Source organism: Arachis hypogaea, chromosome 6 (assembly GCF_003086295.3).
Source record: "Arachis hypogaea cultivar Tifrunner chromosome 6, arahy.Tifrunner.gnm2.J5K5, whole genome shotgun sequence".
NCBI classification, from domain to species: domain Eukaryota; kingdom Viridiplantae; phylum Streptophyta; class Magnoliopsida; order Fabales; family Fabaceae; genus Arachis; species Arachis hypogaea.
The window spans coordinates 21300306-21319187 of NC_092041.1; positions in this window are offsets into that span (position 1 = coordinate 21300306).

An 18882-nucleotide genomic window follows, 5' to 3' on the forward strand; every position below is an offset into this window, starting at 1 on the left:
GTATAATTCTAAATATGTCCTTGGGATGACTTACACACCTTTGGTTAACTATCTTCATATATGCTACCAAATTTATATATCCTTTGGATCTAAATCAAAGTTTTACCGTATTTGGATTAGAATTAAACTTGATAATAAGTTTAATAAAACCTACTGCTGCACTTAAGAAGGTTTCAGAAAAATACAGCAGGTAGCTCTATTTTAAAAAAATCTATAATAAATTCAATTCTAATTTGTTACTTCTAAATTTTGGTAAGGATACACTCTACACCCATAAGTTTTAGAAAAAGCAAGTTTTAGATTCATAGCAGCTCGTTTGGTTAGTTAAATGTCAATTGGAAGTGCTGCCCTATTTTTAGTAATTGGTTCTGAACTTTCTGCGAACAACCCAGCTTCCAAGAGACATAACTAACTCTACAAAATAGAAATGGATATGAAATTTGTACTCACTTAAAATAGATGGATAAATATTTAAAATCCTATTGAAAGAAACTCCAAATTACAAATAAATCCAAAGTTATAGTAGTTGGAAGTTGGTACTGCAGAACTAGAAAAAACAGAAAATTCTGCAGCAACCACTAAACTTCAAAAATTCATATCTTCCTAATCACTTGGCCAAATTTCCTGAAATTTTTATGAAGTAATCTTAACTCATTGAAATTTGATAGAAAAATAGGTTGGTTTAAAAATCATGTCGGAATTGCTCCTAATTTTTATGTTAAGTTTCTGTCCAAACTGTTTAGAAATTTCTGCAGTAAAACTTCTTAACTTTCACTAACCAAATTTAGTCCTCTAGGTTTCCAACTTATACTAATAAACCATTTCCATTACTCATCACCATATCTACTTAAATTATGTCATAACCCTGCCCCGAAACCTTAGTTCTATATACATATAAGAAATTTACATGCTTTATATCAGATAATCACATTTTTATAGCATTAAAAATCTGCACTAAGTAATTTTAATAACCCTTCATACCAAATTTTATATTCAAGCCTAAAATTCCTCTAAAACTATAATTCTAATTTTCTTTTGACTAACCAAAGTTGTCCAAGAACTGTTAATTCAATATATCATAATTTTATATCATAGATGCAACATAACCATATTATCACAACATCCATTCTTCAGCATTTCATCTATAACAACATATCTCAAGTTATGATTCATCAAATAAATTTCCAGCAGCCATAGCAACATTCTATACACAAAATTATCATCAACAAGTACTAGCAGCAAATATAACTTCAAAATATGCAACATCGTCAATAATCACTGCATTAAGTTATTAAACCAATCACCAATTACAGCTATGATTCAACTCAATTCCAACAATTATTCATACAAAGAAACCATAAACCGTTTGCAGTTACCCATTTAGTTTTATTGGCATTCATAACTTAAAATATTTATTTTTAAAACAAATCCCCTACCTCAGTTAGTCGAACTCAAGAATCAAACGTGACAAACCCACTTATTCTAAACGAACAGCAATAGCAGCAATGACATTAGAATCAGCTGTAGTAACATCAGCAACATCAATCCCGAACAATAACAGTTTATTCTGACAAATTAAAATTAACATGAAATGGATATTATGTGAAACTAAAACCAATTATCCTGGTGAAGGAGGCAAAACAAGTTCAGCCTCACCATGAAAAACAGCAAACCCTAACGAAACAGGGGCAGGACAGATGGATTAGTGGTGGTTTTCCGACGATCAGAGGCACGGCCACCACCACGGCAGCACCTTGAGGAGCGGCAGCCATGGCAGCAGGAACAAGGATGGAACTGACGGTGATGGGGGCTTCACGGCAGTTTAGCAGCATCACTTCCCTCCTCTGCGCGACCTCTTCTCCCTCGACGACTCCTCTCTCTCTCTCTTTCGCGCGCGGTTCCTTGCATCAATGGCGGCTTGGCAGTGGCGGCAGTGACAAGCCCAGCATGAAGGTGACGATGGAGGCTCCGCAACAACGACAGGGCGCGGGTCTCCTTCCTCCTCCTCTCTTCAATTGCGTTGCTCCCTCTTCTCTCTTCCCTTTCTTTCTTCCTGTGTCTAATGTTGTGTGTGTTATGTGATATGTGTTGTGAGTGTTAGGAAAAGGGTAGGAAATGGTGGTGGTGAGTAGTGGTGTCAAAAATTTCCAGGAGGCGAGGATCCCCGCGGGGACCGCTCTGAATGGGCCCTGATGGTGGGGAATTTTTCTCGTGGGGATGGGGATGGGGAGAAAAATTCTCCTGAGACAGGCGTGGGGACCCAAGCAGAGATTCCTGTCCCATCTCCGATAATTCTCCGAATGTTTGAAATTTCTTAAATAACCTTACTTTATTTCTAACATAGGGTTTTTTTTAGTCATTTCACCAATTAAAAAATCCTAACCCTATTATTCAGTCTTCCCTACTCACTGTGTTATTTGCTGCGCCATTTATTCTCTATTTCCAGTCCCAACTCTCTTTCATCTCCACTTTGTTCAAATTTCAAAACTCCCACAGCACCATACGATGTTCTCTCCTACAGCCGTAACTCTCTCCAGTTTCCACTTGATGTTAAAGACTATATTTTATTATTTTTTTAGAATAGAAATTGTATTTTAAAATTTTATTTTATGGACTATAATTTACTATTTTGTATTTGTGGATTTATAATCTTGGATAAGATATGTTTGTGTGTTTGTAATAGTATTTTCTAGTTTGTTTTTTATTTTTTTGATATTTTTTCTATAATTTTCATATGAATGTTAAACATAAGGTAATGGAGAATGGGGTCCCGCGGGAAATACGGGAAACGCGGGAAATGGAGATGGGGACAATTATCCTCCCACGGCGGGGATCGGGGCGAGGATGGAGATTAATTCTGGGAGCGGGGACGGGAAGCAGGGAGGCATCCCCCGCCCTCGCCCCATTGACATCCCTAGTGGTGAGTGACAGTGAAAGTAAGTGAATGTGTCACATTGAGGGATGCACAGGTGTGGAGGAGGAGAGTTATGTGTGTGTGTGGGTTGGGTAGAGAGGATTAGGATTAGTGAAATTAAGGTTTAAAATTGGAGATTTAGGGTTTGAGTAGAGTATTGATTTAAAACCAAATTTAATCAATATGATTAATTTTAAGAATATTATTTATTTTATAAATTATAAATTATTATTTTTTAATTAAATACTCTAATTTAAGATTAGAGATAAATAAATAAATTTTCTTTTAGTTCATAATATTAATCAAATCCTTTTTAATTATTTTAATTTAAATTGTATACAATTTTCATTTATTAAAACTTGAAATCCTCAATATGAAAATACTCAATTATTTAAAAAATTTTATTGAATTTTAAACTCAAAGTATGATAAAATTTATTTTAATTACATTTAGAAAAATAATTTTTTTAAATAAAATTATTAATAATTATCATAAACTAATAACTCATTATTTATTTTTTTAAAAAAAGTTGGGGTTGTTATAATTTACTATATATGTGTTGTTTAATAGTAAATTGAATTTATATATGTTGTATTAGTAGTAAACCGAATCTAGTTGATTCGATTTACACTTTTTCGATATAAATCGAATCCACATTAAAAAAGTGTTGATTCAATTTGCATAGAATCATTTAAGACATATTTGTAACGAAAATCAAAATAGAATATTGGTTAATTTTAAAGCTAAAATGGTTTATTAGTATGTTTTATCCTAAAAAAATTATGTGAACCTTTTGTTAATCTGAGTGACGAAACTGACTATAAAATATTTTTATACTAATAAATATGATTATAGAAGAATAAGAATTAACTTGTAAATATAACAATGTGTTTGAAAATCCCTGAAATTCAATTCCTATGAAAACTAAATTCAATTCCAGTGTTTGAAACACAAATATTTAAATTAGTTTAGATGGAATTTAATTCAATTTCATTGTTTTCTCTCAAAATTAATTCCAACTCAAATAGATCTGATTTAGAATTTCATTTTATTCGAATTTCACTTAAAACTTAAAATATCGTTATAGTCTAATTATTACTTTTTTTTTAACTTTCTTCACACACTTTCTCTTAATGCATCCTATATTTCAACACATTCTCTGTTCTCTTATCACCTTCATTTTCTTCTCCTCTCTTTTCTTCAACTCACTTAATATAATATATACCTTTCTTTTGAAAGACCTACTATGTAGATCTAAAAAAAATATTCAGACGTATAAATTTTATATATTTAACTTAGATTAATGACACCAAGCATTTGGCAATACGTTTGAACATTTCAAGTGAAGTTGTGTCAATCATGAGTTCATGACACTCGGAAAAAGTGAAATAATTTTATTCTATTTTAATAACATGAATTAGTTGCTATAATTTACCATTAATAACTAATTTTTTTTAACTTGCTATGTCATTAAATCTGACGCTGAGACGTCGCTTGGGCTACCAATCTTGGCGAGGTTAATAACCCCACTATGGGAACCTAGAGGAAAATAAGCACACAGCTTAGTTCATATTCAAAAGTCAACTTCAACTCTATTTCATAAATAAAAGGTACATGAGTTATTTATACTAGTAGGAGAAGGAAAAGCCTTCATAATTTGGACGATGTGGGACTAATAAATAATACAAAGTTCACTATCCTAAAGAATATGGGACTTGTATTCCCTTATTAGAATTAACTAACATAATTAACCTACTAACTCTACTTGCTCCTGCGTCATTCTCCCTGGGTTGAAAGAATTCTTGCGTGAAAAGACTTGTGATGATCGATCTATTGATGAATCCACACCAAAAGATTGATCGACCTCATTGATGAATCCACACCAAAAGATCCTATTGGTGACTCCACACCAAAGACCCACACTCACAAATCAGATAAAATTTTACAAGACCGGTAGCAGCAGACGATCTTATTGACGAATCCACACCGAAAGATCCCATTAGCGAATCCACGCCAAAAAAACTAATGCCTGGACGTCGTTTGGGCTCACCAATCTTGGCGAGGTTAACAACCCCACTATGGTGACATAGTTTAGATTCACCAATCTTGGCGAGGTTAGCAACCCCACTATGGTGAAAATAGCCATAAACCCACCTTGGTTGGCCAAGTCAAGGATGCACCTCTTACTCTCAAAGAGTCTAGAGGAAAATAAGCACACAACTATTTCATATTCAAAAATCAACTTCAACTCTATTTCATAAACCAAAAGTACATGAGTTATTTATACTAGTGGGAGAAGGAAAAGCCTTCATAATTTGGACGATGTATGACAAATATATAACACAAACGTTCACTATCCTAAAGAATATGGGACTTATATTCCCTTATTAGAATTAACTAACATAATTAACCTACTAACTCTATTCGCTCCTGCGTCATTCTCCCTGGGTTGAAAGAACTCTTGCGTGAAAAGACTTGTGACAACAGATGATCGATCTATTGATGAATCCACACCAAAAGATTGATCGACTTCATTGATGAATCCACATCAAAAGATCCTATTGGTGACTCCACACTAAAGACCCGCACTCACAAATCAAATAAAATTTTACAAGACCCGTGCAAATCAAATAAAATTTTACAAGACCCGTGCAGCAGACGATCTTATTGACGAATTCACACCAAAAGATCCCATTAGCGAATCCACGCCAAAAACCTGCACCACAAATCAAATAAAACCAAACTGACGCCGGGACGTCCGCTTGAGCTCACCAATCTTGGCAAGGTTAACAATCCCACTATGGTGAAAATAGCCATAAACCCATCTTGGTTGGCCAAGCCAAGGATGTACCTCTTACTCTCAAAGAGTTTAGAGGAAAATAAGCACACAACTTATTTCATATTCAAAAATAAACTTCAACTCTATTTCGTAAATAAAAGGTACATGAGTTATTTATAGTAGTAAGAGAAGGAAAAGCCTTCATAATTTAGACGATGTGGGACTAATTTATAACACAAAGTTCACTATCCTAAATAATATGGGACTTGTATTCCCTTATTATAATTAACTAATATAATTAACCTACTAACTCTACTCGCTCCTGCGTCATTCTCCCTGGGTTGAAAGAACTCTTGCGTGAAAAGACTTGTGACAGCAGATGATCGATCTTATTGATGAATCCACACCAAAAGATTGATCGACCTCATTGATGAATCCACACCAAAAGATCCTATTGGTGACTCCACACCAAAGACTCGCACTCATAAATCAGATAAAATTTTACAAGACCCGTGGCAGACGATCCCATTAATGAATCCACGCCAAAATCCTGCACCACAAATCAAATAAAATTCTACTAAAGCAAGGTGAAGGCCACGAAGACCGACCTTGTTCTGATACCAAACTGACGCCGGGACGTCAATTGGGCCACCAATCTTGGCGAGGTTAATAACCCCAATATGGGGAAAATTTCCATAAACCCACCTTGGTTGGCTAAGTCAAAGATGCACCTCTTACTCTAAAGAGAGCCTAGAGGAAAACAAGCACACAGCTTATTTCATTTTCAAAAGTCAACTTCAACTCTATTTCATATATAAAAGATACATGAGTTATTTATACTAGTAGGAGAAGGAAAAGCCTTCATAATTTGGACGAAATGGGACTAATACATAACACAAAATTCACTATCCTAAAGAATGTGGGACTTGTATTCCCTTATTAGAATTAACTAACATAATTAGCCTACTAACTCTACTTGCTCATGCGTCAAAACTATTCAACAAGTTAATTCTTCATAGTTCATGTTTGTTTTTTTGTTATTAGTTTGTCATTGGAATCAACCATGAAGAACTTTATCGTTGGAATCAACTATGAAGAACTATTTATTTTTTAATTAATAATAATATTTAAAATTTAATATTTTTAGATTAATCTAATTTTTGTTTCTTTAAAAGAGGTGAACAAATTTTAATTAAAAAAATTAATTAAAAATAAAATTTTTTAAACTATTTCATATAATTTAATAAATAAGTATATTTATTATTTAACTATAATATTATATTAATAAAAAATAAAATTATTTATTATAAAATTTTAATTAATTTAATAAATATTTTAAACATTAAAATTCAATTCAATTCAATTTTATAATTTTATTAATTTATTCTATATATTAAAATTTAATTTAATTCTAACTGAAATTCAATCTTTGATAAATTCTTACAAATTAACACAGAATTTATAAATGATCATTCTCACATAATCTAATTACTCTCAAATTTTCCCTCCAACCATTCTCATTTTCTAATATTCTACCACACCCTTTCTCAACCTCCAATTCCTTTCCAAAACCTCTTTTTCTTTTTCCAGTTCCCATTTTCATTCCTATTTCTCACCCTCTTCCTTTGAGTTTTATCCTGTTCTTTCCAACCACTGCTAAGGTCTTCACTGCATCAAGGAGCTGCTACCCTGGTTGGCTCCTTATCTTTTTATATTAAGTTTTATACGTGGACATCCTTTTTTAGTTTTTTCTTGGTTTCTGTTGTTGGATCCTCCATTCATCTTTAATTTTGTCTCATGTTATTATTTATTTTCTTGGTTCACTATAACTTGCATATTTTTTTTTCTTTTACTGCCTTGCAACACTATTGCCATGGTTAGTTTGATTGGGAAAAATGTCAAAATTTTAACAATAGCTATAGATGTGTGCAGACAGTTACGCTTATCTTTTCTCTTCTCATTTCTGTAGCTTGAAGTTTGAACGCACAATGGTAAGAAATTTGCTATTAACTATATTTTCTCTTTGTAATAAGCAAATATATGAGATTTTTGCAAGTTGAAGACACAATTATGTATATCATTTCCGTGTTTTTATATTTTTTTAGTAAAAAGGTCGTATAAATCAAACATCATTTTGTGAAAACCCTCTCCAAAAATAAATCAAGGTTGAATGCATCATTTTGCAATGGCCTATCATCCTCAGAAAACCCATCATAATTTTATCAAAGATCTTTTTTATTAAAATTTTTTTACCATGAATGACTTCTAAACTATCAGTGTAACAGTTGATTTTTTATAATTTTATATCTTCCACCTTTTAAGTCGTCGTGCTTCTGTGGTGATAAGTAATAAAGAAAGTTTGTGCTTCATGATAAAATAAACAAAGGAAATATGATTGCCAAGCTAATATCAGTAAGAAGGGGATAGAACATCAATATCTATATTATACAATCACAAAGGAAGAAAAATATACAAAACTTTTATAGTATTGTTTCAACAACCCTAATATAGAATCTCATTACAAAACTATGTTACTAACTGCTTAAGCATGAAGAATACGACCTGACCTTTCAAGCCATGCAAAATCTACTTGCCATCCTGGTCATCCACAAAATCTCTATGATACTCATTCTTCAGCATTTCATTTTTTTTCATAACAATTTTCACTCTTTCCCACAAAACCAATTTTTGACAAAAAAAAATTATAATAGAATTTTGAGATAGTTTAAACAAATAAGAAATGCATATTCAAGTGAAGTTGGAAGTTGGAACTATCACACAGTTTTTTCACTACAACTAAATATTGAGCTAAGAAAGAAAAATAAAAAACTAAGAGAAGTTAAACTTTGAAGTGCTAAAATTACACCACATCAAATGGAGAACTTGAAAATAAATATTAGGTTAGGCCATATATAGTAAGTTTTTTGCTCCAAGCTAAAAATGTGTTTAAAGTATTAAATAATGTTAAAATCCTTCTTTAATATGCTTACCTGGCACATGCATTAGAGGTTATTTTTAGGGTTACAATACAGCACTACCGTTTATAGTAATCAGCATGTTCTTGGCAAAGAATTTGATCAGACTAAGTATGTAATGATAACTTCAAGAAAGGAGAACTTTAGATTTCTCTGTTATTTTTAAGTTGTCAATTTTTCTTAGTCGTGACTTCACACACTGAATATTTACTATGCTTAGGCTTTAGTTCTTGTAATATCTATATTTTGGCTTCCATCTCTGAGGCCCTGAGAACGTGTTTGTAATACTTTTCCGATCTCTTCTATTTTATTACTCGTGATATTGCAACATTAACTTGTTTTTCTATTTTTTTAACTCCTATTTGCTTTTCAGTGCCTTAGATGGAAAGAGGCTGATGCTCGCGTGAAAGTAAAAGGAAAGAACATGAAAAGAAGAAAGCATAGAAGGTGGAATTTATCGCTGGAAGAAAAAACAACCGGAAATTGTAGCAGTATTGTAAGTATAATACCCACAACTTACTTGGCCTTAGGATCACTCACTCATATAAATACCCACAACTTACTTGGCCTTAGGATCACTCACTCATATAAATGACGCTATCATATTTTCATCTTCAAAATTACTAACACTCATAAAACAAAGGAGATAATTTCAAAACATATTCATTTTCATTATGGAACACACACATACATTTCACAAGGCATATGTGCCTTTATATAGGCAATGCTTCCTACTAAAATAATAATTTATGAATTACAACTCAATTTTGTAATGACTACTATTTAATGAGTTGGCTTCATGAATCTTCTTTCAACTTGTATTCATGTAGTTTCCATAATCTTCTAATTTGCTTGACTTTCAATTTCAATTCAATTTGATTTTGAATTTCTTCAATGTTGTAGAATGTTGTAGGTATACTACTCTCTTGAATGTTCTTCAAAAATCTTCAGGCTTCCAACATTAGCTTCTAGCAATATCTAGCCAATTGATGATTATTGTATTCAACTAAAACTTTGTTTCTTCTTTGACCATTTTGACTTCAAAAACTCTTCATGAAAATTCTAGTGATGCAAGTTGATTTATAATGAATTAACATTGCCTCCCTTAAATCAAGTTTGCAGAATTAATCATTCCAAGCATTTTTTTCAATCTGTAAAATAACTCTGTCTTCAATGGCTTTGTAAAGATATCTGCAACTTGTTCTTCAGTTGGACAGTACTCGATCACAACTTCTTTTTCATTCACCAACTCTCTGATTTTGTGAAATCGAATATCAATATGCTTCGATCTTCCATGGAATACTGGATTTTTGCAAAGTGCAATAGCTGACTTGTTATCGCAAAATATTGTTGTTGGAGTATTTTGTTTCTCATTCAGTTCCTCAAGAATTCTTCTTAGCCAAACTGCTTGTGTTGCACAACTTGTTACTGCTATATATTCTGCTTCTGCTGTAGATAGTGCTACTACTGGTTGTTTCTTTGACGACCATGAAATTGCACCAGAACCAAGATGAAGTACAAATCCTGAAGTACTTTTTCTTGTTTCTATATCTCCGGCCCAATCACTATCAGTGTAGCCAACAAGATTTACTTCATTAGTATTCTCATAATAAATTCCATCATTTAAAGTACCTTTGATATATCGAAGAATTCTCTTTGCCGCTTGCAAATGGTTGGTACAAGGCTCCTCCATAAATCTGCTAGGCAAACCAACTCCAAATACAATATCTGGTCTAGTCGCAGTTAAGTACCTTAGACTTCCAATCAAGCTTTTGTAATATGTAGGATTCATTGTTCTTCTTTTATCTTCTCTCAACAACTTGAACTTCTCTTCGACTGGAGTAGAAACTGGCTTTGAATGCTCCATCTGAAATTTCTTCAAAATATCATTTGCAAATTTCTTTTGAGAAATGAAAATTCCATCATCTCTTTGAACCACTTCAATGCCAAGAAAGTAAGACATCAAGCCCATATCTGTCATTTCAAAGTGTTTTATCATAGCCTCCCTGAATTCTGCAATTACCTTCAAATTGTTCCCAGTAAAGATCAAATCATCAACATAAAGACACACGATCAAGATATCTCCAGGTTCAACGAACTTGATATAAAGAGTATGCTCAAACGGACATCTTCTAAAACCATTCTCAATGAAATAAAAATCAATCTTCTTGTACCATGCTCTTGGTGCTTGCTTTAGCCCATATAAAGCTTTCTTCAATTTGTAAACTTTATCTTCCTTTCCAAGAACTTCATATCCTGGTTTTTGTTTGTATCCTTTTGCAACTAATCTTGCTTTGAAACGATCAACTTCACCACTAGGTTTGTACTTAGTCTTGTAAACCCACTTTACTCCAATCGGCTTTTTATCTGCTGGTAAATCTGTCAGCTCCCATGTGTCATTCTTCTCAATGGCATGAATCTCCTCATCCATTGATTTCTTCCAATTGTTGTCTTTAAAGGCTTCTTCAAAGTTCAACGGCTCACAATCTGAAAATAGAGCAAAATTTATGATTTCTTCATCGGACGGATCGTTGTCATTGCCAACTTCATAATCTGCTAATCTAGCAGGTAGTCTCCTCTCTCTTTGAGGTCTTCTAGATGATTCTGGTTGTTCGGTTGTGTCTGGTTGTCTTTCTTCATTATCATCACATGTATTTGAAATTACAATCGACTGCTTTTCTGTCTTTGTATTCCAGTCTCACATGGCTTTCTCGTCAAACGTCACGTCTATGCTGATGATCACTTTCTTTGTTTTTGGATTGTACAACTTGTATGCTTTTGAGTGTGCTATAGCCAATAAAGATATACTTCTCGCCTTTGTCATTTAACTTCTTCCTTAATTGATCTGGTACATGGGCATAAGCGATACACCCAAAGACTCTGAAATGATGAATGGAAGGCCGCTTTCCACTCCAAGCTTCCTCTGGAGTTTTATCACGAACACTTTTTGTTAGACACCTGTTTAAAATATGAACTGCTGTTGCGACTGCTTCTGCCCAAAACTCTTTAGGCATTTGTTTTGACTTGAGCATGCATCTGACCATATCCATGATGGTTCTATTCTTTCTTTCAGCAACTCCATTTTGTTGAGGAGTGTATCTAGTTGTTAGTTGGTGTTGAATTTCGTGTTGCTTAAAGTATTCTGAACATGTAAGATATTCTGTTCCTCTGTCTGTTCTGAGAATTTTGATTTTACAGCCACTTTGTTTTTCGACAAACGCCTTGAATGTCTTAAAGACATCACATGCTTCTGATTTTTGCTTCAAAAAGTATACCCATGTATATCTACTAAAATCATCAATAAAAGTGATAAAGTACCTGCTACCACCATTACTTGGAACTTCTACAGAATAAAGATCTGAATGCACAATTTCAAGTAATCTTCTAGCTCTCCAAGACTTTCCTGTAGGGAATGGATCTCTGTGCTTCTTTCCCAGTTGACAAATCTCACAAACACAATTGGGAATATGAATCCGTGGTAGACCAGAAACAAGTCCTTTTCTTGACAGGTAGTTTAGGCCAGAAAAATGAAAGTGCCCAAACTGCATATGCCACAACCAGTTATCATCAAGTATCACAGAACTCATGCAAGAGGGATTAACATGTTGAATTTTTAACGGAAACATTCTGTTTGAAGTCATCTTTGCTTTATCAATGAACCTTCCATTGTTATCAAATACAGTGCAATATCCACGATAAGTTATCATCTTATATCCCTTCTCAGATAATTGTCCCATACTCAGTAAATTGTAATCAAGTTCAGGAGCATAGAAAACATCAGAAATATAACTCAGAGAACCATCTTTCAATCTAATTGGTATGTGCCCTTTTCCTTCAATAGGGATCTTTGTACTATTACCAAACTTCAATAGTAGTTTAACTGAATCATCTATTGAAGAAAATAACTCCTTTCTACCAGACATATGATTACTGCAAGCATTATCCAAGTACCATATATTTTCATCTTCAGCACATGAATTACTTGTAAAAAATAAAGTTTGAGTACCCGGATTATCATCAGTGTTTTGATGCTGATTTTCTGCAACGTGTGCTTGATTGTTATTCACCATTTTGAATCTGCAATCTGCTACTTTGTGTCCATACTTTCCACAATGAAAACAGTTGAAATTGGTTCTTTCTTGATAAAAATTGCCTCGACCTCTTCCTCGGTTGACAGGCCTGAAATTCGTTCCACCTCTTCCTTGATTAGGTGGTGTAAAATTGTTGTAACTTCCTTGGTTGTAATTGCCACGACCTCTACCTCTAAAACTTCCTCTGCCTCTACTGTGAAAATTAAAACCACGACCTCGTCCTTCTTGTGTACGGCTTGATTCTGCAACGTTGTTGAAATTCACTCGACTTTTCAGGGCTTCCTCGGTTGATTTTTCTGACTTCTCTAGTATTCTACTGATGTGGCTTTCCATGATTCCTTGCAACTCTGCAATCGTCATAGTATCCATATCGTGGGACTCTAGTATCGTAGTCACCACATGGTCATACTTCATCGGCATGGTGCGAAGAATTTTCTCCACCACTTTGCTATCGGGCATATCTTCTCCATAGACTCTCATCTTATTGACAAGATCTGTAACACGAGTAAAATATTGCTCAACGGTTTCTGAACTAGACATCTTGTACCTTTCATATTCTCTTCTTAAAGATTGTAGCTTTGCTTTCTGAGCTTTATCTACGCCTTTGTATGACAGCTTCAACGTGTTTCATGCTTCCTTTGCATTTTTGGCATTTGCTATTTTGCCAAATACCGTATAATCTACTCCTTGATGAATTTGAGATAGCGCCAATTGATCTCTCCTTTGTTAGGCAGCATCTCCTCCTTCTTGCAAACCTGGTTCAATGAAATTCCACAGGTTCTGGGCCTTCAAATGGGTGGACATCAAAGTCTCCCAATAACTATAATCAAGTTTCCCATCTAACTTGGGACCGGACCACACAATATTGAAAGTGTTTGCCATACTGACTCTATGAATAAACAACTATGTGAGAACTCTCTCACACCTCACAAACTCTTAAACACCAGGCACTGGATTAACCAGCTCTGATACCAAATGTAAGTATAATAAGTATAATACCCACAACTTACTTGGCCCTAGGATCACTCACTCATATAAATGACGCTATCATATTTTCATCTTCAAACTCACTAACACTCATAAAACAAATGAGAGAATTTCAAAACATACTCATTTTCATTATAGAACACACACATACATTTCACATGGCATATGTGCCTTTATATAGGCAATGCTTCCTACTAAAATAATAATTTATGAATTACAACTCAATTTTGTAATGACTACTATTTTATGAGTTGGCTTCATGAATCTTCTTTCAACTTGTATTCATGTAGTTTCCATAATCTTCTAATTTGTTTGACTTCCAATTTCAATTCAATTTGATTTTGAATTTCTTTAATGTTGTAGAATGTTGTAGGTATAGTACTCTCTTGAATGTTCTTCAAAAATCTTCAAACTTCCAATATTAGCTTCTAGCAATATCTAGCCAATTGATGATTATTGTATTCAACTAAAACTTTGCTTTTTCTTTGACCATTTTGACTTCAAAAACTCTTCATGAAAATTCTAGTGATGCAAGTTGATTTATAATGAATTAACAAATATGTTATAGCTGACTCTATTAATGAGGATGGTAAATAGAACAAAAAATCAAAATAGTGATTTCTTTAGCTTAGTGATATTTTTATTTTGTAATGAATAACACTTAGAAGTTGACTTTTCAAGCTCCTAACTCCACATGAAATTCGTAGTATGAGACTATAGAAAATGGATAATTTATTTACTAAAAATAAGATGGAGACAATATAGTAATTTACCTCTGACTTCTGTTTGCATGGATGCTTTGTGACTCAAAGCCTCATTTTTTAACGCTATATCAATCTTTGATTGCGAGTCATTTATAATGATTAGCAATTTGCCATGTATGCAGCTATGAATTATTGAACTAATATTTAACAATGGGAAAGTCTAGGGGGCAGTAATTTTACTATATTTTGCCCAGCATGTAACCAGCAGAGAAATGTGAGCCATTGGATGAAATCTCACACCAATCTCACACCATCAAATCATCATTGATGGCTAGTTGATGGCTACCAATCACAAATATTGCTGGCCCCTAACATTGCTCAATTAACAATACTTGCTGCTCAATTTCAAGTTCAAACCTATAAACTGACAAATGTTCAATGGATTTCCCATCCTAAACATTGCAGCAACTAAACAACCAATTAACCAATCACCCGAGCAAAGTTTCGCCTATAATTAAAAACAAATCTGAACGAAAGCATCTTCACCACACAAATTACAAAACCCAAACACAAACTCCCCCATCCCCAAATAATGAAAATAATAATTCGGAGGGAATTTCAACACATTCAAAGGGCACGAGATTAACACTTCACAATTATTACTCATATTAGTTTAGTCTTGCATAGTACAAAATACCCATCTATCCAAAGGCAGAATTGATGCTTAAATACAAAAGTGGCTAAACTAACATGCAACTACTTTGGAAGAACTAACTTAATGTCCCAAATATATGGAAAGAAAAATGCAAATTTGAATGTGGGCTCAAATAAAACTAAAAAAAAAAAAAATTACCACATTGGTGAGTTCAATTTTCTTCCCCTTCCTCTCCAATTCCGAACTACACCCCGAATCCTTGACCTCCCACCTCTTCACTTCCTTTCTCAAAATTCTAAAATCTTTCTATCAAACAAAATTCATTCATCATGTACTATTGAGATTGAGATATATACTACTTGAGAATTATAAATCAAAAGATACATTGTCTTTTAGCTTTGAACTCTTTCTCAACTGTTTGTTCTTTATCCAGCTGTTTTATATATGAAGAATGCCTTTTAACAAATACATAAAGCTAAAATATACATAAAATTTATAACCATTACTTGAATGCTTAATTTGGTTTTCAATTTTCATGTGCTAAAAAATGATTTAGCTCCTTAGAAAATTATGATACTTGAAGTGAGTAAATATTATTTGTTCATATAGAGAAAAAATTCAACAATAATTGTCTTACGACTAATTTAACTCAGCATAACTATATAGAATCTATAAAGAATATTTCCATTTGAAAATTTAAAAAAATGCAATGCCGATAATTCAATCATTGAAAAGAACATGAGGTTATTACAGCTTTTTTTCTTTCCAAGAATAAAACCATTTTAAACATATCAAATAAAACCATATTACTGAAACAAACATATGAGGCTAAATCCAAGCTTCAGCTTCTTTCTCATCCTCTCCTCATCACAACATATTATAGGCTCCAGTGCAGACATGTAAGAGGCTTCGATTTCCCTACCAAGGTGATATATATCCATGTGTTCTGGACTAGGGAACTCTGACATACCTATTGCCGTAAGCAAGGTAGATTTTACACAACCATTTAATCCAACAGGAAATAGAACACATCAATTTTCACATATTCATATAAAGTATAAAATTATAACACATCTAAGTTTTTGCTAATACATGAGCAATATTAAATTAAAAAAATTATGAGCAGGGTATGTAACCATTGAATAACATATTTCACCATTAGTAAAATTTATTCATTTCAAAATGAAAGTAAGCTGTGGAATACGTTATTTTGGTTGCTTTAGGACAAGGAACAATTCAAGTTTGGTGTTGTGATGCGTGAGCATCTTTCTTATCTTTTCCTAGTGAATTTGCATTTAAATTGTTAAGTTTAATCAAGAATTAATTGTCTTTTAGCCACTATGGATGCTACTTTGAGTCTTGTGCAATTTTGTTTATTTTAGGTAGCATTTAGCTGGATTTGATGGAGTTTCTGCAGCACAAGAATTAAATGAGAGAACAGCGAAGAGCGACGCGCACGCGTACCCGACGCCTGCACGTGATTTGGAGATTTGTGCAGCGACGCGTGCGCGTACCTGACGCGTACGCGTGACACACAGAATAGACCATCGACGCGTACGCGTGACATACGCCACGTGCAGAAAATGCTGGGGGCGAATTCTAGGCCCCATTTTGGCACTCAAGTAAGGCGCAACTCTCTGCCAAGTTAGGCGCAGATCCAGTGAAGCCAAGTGGTCCCCACGTTACAAGGCGTGGATTATTTAATTGATTATGATTCAAATTTGAATTTGAAAAGAGGAAAAGATATTATCTTAATTTTAGATATTAGATTTTAAATTAATTAGGATTAGTTATAAAAAGGAGAAACTTTTATTCTTTAGAGGGATTTCGGGGGATTCCATTAGGGAATTCTATTCCAATTTATATTCCGTATTCCACAGTTTACCTGAATCCTAGTTTTCTTCTCTGAGTCATTAGCAATATGTTATTCTTTGTTATATTTAATATAGATTATTTTAAAAAATAAAAAAGAGAAAAGGCGAGCCGGCCCGCCAGTCCATTCTTTGGCAGGACGGGAGGTAGCAAGATGAACCCATATTAATTTGGTGGTGGTAGATTAGTCCCTCTGTATTTAGGTGGGCTTTTGGGGGGCGCGGGCCAAATCTCTTTGCTATCCCTAATATTTATCAACAAACCCGATTTTACATGCCAATGATAGATTTGTACGTTGAGTTTGAATAGCATATGGGCTGGACGCAGTTGGCAAAGAGTTGAATATGGATGAAATTGAGGACATAACTTGGGAAGAAGATTATAATAACAGTAAAGAAGAATTCGAAGCCAACTATGAAGTCAATGATGAAAACGATGATAGAGACAAGGCAGACGATCTAGTGGTGCAAAATGAAGTAAACGCAGTTGTCAACTAGCACCCTTTTGATCTTCCATCCTTTATGGGAGCTCTGGATCTCGCAGCCATGCATGCTCTAAAATTTCTGAGTATGCGAATATGAGTATGTTATGCATATTCATTAAAGTCACTATTACCATTTTCTTCATTTAGGCTTGACTGAATAATGGTAGTTTGCATTTAATAGGTCAAGGCAATGTTGTGATGGAAGATGGTGAGTTTAGTATCAGAATGGAATTTAGTTCTAGGGAGTCGTTGATCTCCACAATCAAAAGCTACACTATCTCTAGAGGAGTCAGTTACACTGTGTATGAGTCAGAGTCACAAACATTCTATGCAAAATGCAAAGGGTACGGTATAAGATATGATTGGCTTATCCGAGTTAACTTGATTCGAAAGAAAGGTTGTTGGGAGATCAGGTGATACAATGACAAACACACGTGCACCATGAGCACAATTTTACAAGATCATGTTAAGTTAGACTCAAACATAATTGCAGATGCTATTAGGCCATTGATTGAAATAGACTCATCGATAAAGGTGAACTCTATTATTGTAGAAGTTCAATCTAGATTCAACTATATTGTTAGTTACCGCAAGCCTTGGTTGGCAAAGCAAAAGTCCATTACAAAAATTTTTTGTGACTGGGAAGTTTCTTATTAGACTCTATTAAGTTGGTATAAAGCAATGTGTGCCAATATGCCAAGGTCTCGTGTTCAAATAAAAACTCTGAGAGTGGGAAGGTGAATGGTGTAAGAGTTCTCCATCGAGTATTTGGGAGCTTCTATCCGTTTATTACAACATTTAGACACTGCAAGCCATTGGTATAGGTTGATAACATACACCTTTGCAAAAAATATAACGATTCACTTTTAGAACCAAAACATTGTGTCGATTGCTTTTGCCATCGGGGAGGGTGAGTGATGAGCGGATATTTTATACGCTTTTTGGCATTGTTTTCATATAGTTTTTAGTATGTTTTGTTTAAGTTTTATTAAGTTTTCATAGGTTTTAGTGCAAAATTTACATTTTACGATTTTACTTTGAGTTTTTGTGTTTTCATGCAATTTCAGGTATTTTCTGGTGAAATTGAGGAGCTTGAGCAGAAGTCTGATTCAGAAGCAGAGAAAGGACTGCAGATGCTGTCAAGATCTGACCTCCATGAACTCGAAAAGGTTTTTGTGGAGCTACAAAAAACCAAATGGCGCGCTCTTAACGGCTATGAAAAGCTAACATCCAGCACTTTCCAGAAATATATAATAGTCCATAATTTATTTTGGAAATAAAGGCCCAAGACTGGCGTTTAACGCCAGCCACCAGCCCCAGTCTTAGCGTCTAGCACCCACAGGGGTGCAACTGGAGTTCAACGCCCAAAAGGGGGTCTCTAGCTAGCGTTCAACGCCCCTAAGGGACATTAGCACGTGAGA